The following is a 2,810-nucleotide window of genomic DNA, read 5'->3' as shown; positions in this document are numbered from 1 at the left end:
GAAGAGGATTCTTGTAGGATCTATTTGAAATCTCTTTTGCTTAGTCTCAGCAATGTGAAGTCAGACAGGGGGCTAGGGATCTAAGAGTTTGAGTCTAAGACAGACTGACTATCCCTTTTCTATGTCCACTGGCAACAAAAGCAAGAGAGAGGCCACTATTCCATAGTGCTTGGAGAAAACTCACTCGCATATGGCATTATTTCCCAGACAAAGGTAATCAGTTACTCTCTGAGGTAAAATAAAAAATGACTTAAATTAGAACAGGCCTTGGTAGTAGGGAAAACAGATGCTTCCCTTTCACTTTTCTACCACACATGGAGTAACATGTACTCCTCATCAGAAGCCAGGAAGATTCCAATGCCATGCTGTTAGACTCCTGGAACTGTGAGTCAAAACAAATGTCTTTCCTTTATAAATTACCCAGCCTCTGGTATTTTGTTTTAGTAATCGAAAACGGACTAATTCAATGTCTGTTTCTTAGATCAGCATTTGTTGAACACTTGCTATGCTGAGCCCTGGGGAAGAGAAGAAGATGGGAGTTGCCCTTACTCTCATGGGGTTCATGCCCCATCAGGGAAGAAATCGAGGAAGCATAGTCAAAAGTGTAATTCTAAATGTTGCTCTGGAGCATATAGAGGATTAGATAATCTAGCCAAGGCAATCATGGAGGACTTCCAGGAGAAAATGAGATTTCTGCTGGGGTGACTAGGGGACAAATGATTAGGGAGTATTCAATTACTGAGGAACACAAGTGTTCCAGGCAGAGTGAGCAGCAAGTATTATATAGGGAGGCAAATCTGAGGCTTGAACATTGGAAAATGTGGACATGGTCTGGTGCAGGAAAAAATCACCTTTGACCACCTTTAGGATTTCTCACAAACACCACAAAATTAATAGAGAATAATATAACAGTGAATAATTAACAGTGAATTAAATGATAGGAAGCATCATTTATTTATTTGTGTGTGTGTGTGTGTGTGTGTGTGTGTGTGTGTGTGTATCTGCCTTCTGTTCCCAACCAGATCATAAATTCTTGCAGGAAAGGATAATGCAGCATCTTTTATTCATCCATTCAAGAATAACTTATTGAGCACCAAGTCCATGTCCGCATTGTGCCCATCATTAGAAATTTTCTATTATAAATTAAAAATGATGCTAATCCTGGGAAATGAAAATGGATAATTATGAGAAACCTAATTCAATGTTCCAATGAAGTGATGCTCAACACCTCTAACCAAAATGCTGTTTGTACCCGTAGTGTTTATCTGCCTTTTCGACTTCATGAAAACCGTGTTTCTTTCATCAATTAAAATGAACATGCTTTCTTTTTTTTCATTAGAAAATTGCCAAAGAGATAAAATGTCCTTATTACTTCATTCTTGCTGTCCAGCTTTTCATTAACGGATATTTCAGTGAGTCTGTTATGATACTGCTGAAGGTTTCAATAAAGAGGCAGGCTGTGCAGAACAGAGTTCACCAGATATCATCTAAGTTGTACATTTTACTTTTTTTTTAATTCTGGAAGCTTCACAGGAGACAGCAGAAAATTTGTTTTAAAATTAGATTTTTTAGAACTTACCAGTTTCTTTTCCCCCAAACACTCTGTTAATCTTTTTTTAAACATACATTAAGGGATAAAATAATGAAAGGGCCTAGTCTTTAATAACACATGGAAGTGTTGTAAGACCCCTGGTTCTGTGCAATAAAGTATCCATCATCTGCTTGAATACTAATCTGAGTGTCCAAATTCATTCCTTGGGGGCAACAAGAAGGCAATGGGGACCCTTGCATGGATCAAGACATTACTTTCACACCCAAAATGTCAAGCAGCCTAAAAGTTGGGAGGACCCTAATAAAATCTAAGTCAATGTCCTTCCCAGGAAGCTGAAGTAAATAACCCAGATCCAACTCAAAAGTCCATACACTGGTTTAAGATGCCAAAGGAAAGATTTACCCCGAAGCCTGAGGACTTACTTTGTAACAGCCTGAAAGCTTTGTGGCTTCCATGAGGTGGTTTATTGAGACACAGTTGAGATGGGCAGAAAAATGATTTTTCCTACTCAAAGAACACAAATATAGCCCTTTTCCCCATGACCTCTTCATCATAGTATAAGCAGAACAAGGAACACAGAGGCACAACAAAAAGGGCTGATTCCTCAATATATGTAGTCAGGCAGAGACACCAAGCTACAGGACTTCTGAATGACAGAAGTCATTTCTAGGCATGTTGTAGAGAATGTTGAAGCAAAGGAGGAAAAAAACAAGGGGGAGGAATGAATTACAGTAGATGGGGTAGAGAAAGAAGATGGGAGGGGAGGGGAGGTGGGATAGTAGAGGATAGGAAAGGCAGCAGAATACAACAGACACTAGTATGGCAATATGTAAAAACATGGATGTGTAACCAATGTGATTCTGCAATCTGTATACGGGGTAAAAATGGGAGTTCATAACCCACTTGAATCAAATGTATGAAATATGATATGTCAAGAACTATGTAATGTTGTGAACAACTAATAATAAAAAATTTTAAAAAAGACAAGGGCAACCAGACTGTAGGCAGAGTCTGTCCCACCCCTGAGTCCCAATGGCCAAGTCAGTCCCCCAGGCCCTCTTCCCCAGCAGGAGGGACCCACTTCCTGAGGCCGGCTCTTCTCAGCCTGCTTGTCTTGAGGCCAGCTGTACTCCAAAAGTGCCATTCTCGGTAGCCACACCACCTCTGCTCTGCCTCTCAATCACATCACTAATAAAAACATCTCTGAGGTCGATGAGAGAGCAAACCATGAAGCCATGAACAACCAATTGCAGAAGAA

The sequence above is a fragment of the Ictidomys tridecemlineatus genome, chromosome X (genome assembly GCF_052094955.1).
Source record: "Ictidomys tridecemlineatus isolate mIctTri1 chromosome X, mIctTri1.hap1, whole genome shotgun sequence".
Taxonomy (NCBI): domain Eukaryota; kingdom Metazoa; phylum Chordata; class Mammalia; order Rodentia; family Sciuridae; genus Ictidomys; species Ictidomys tridecemlineatus.
This window is presented reverse-complemented; position numbering follows the sequence as displayed.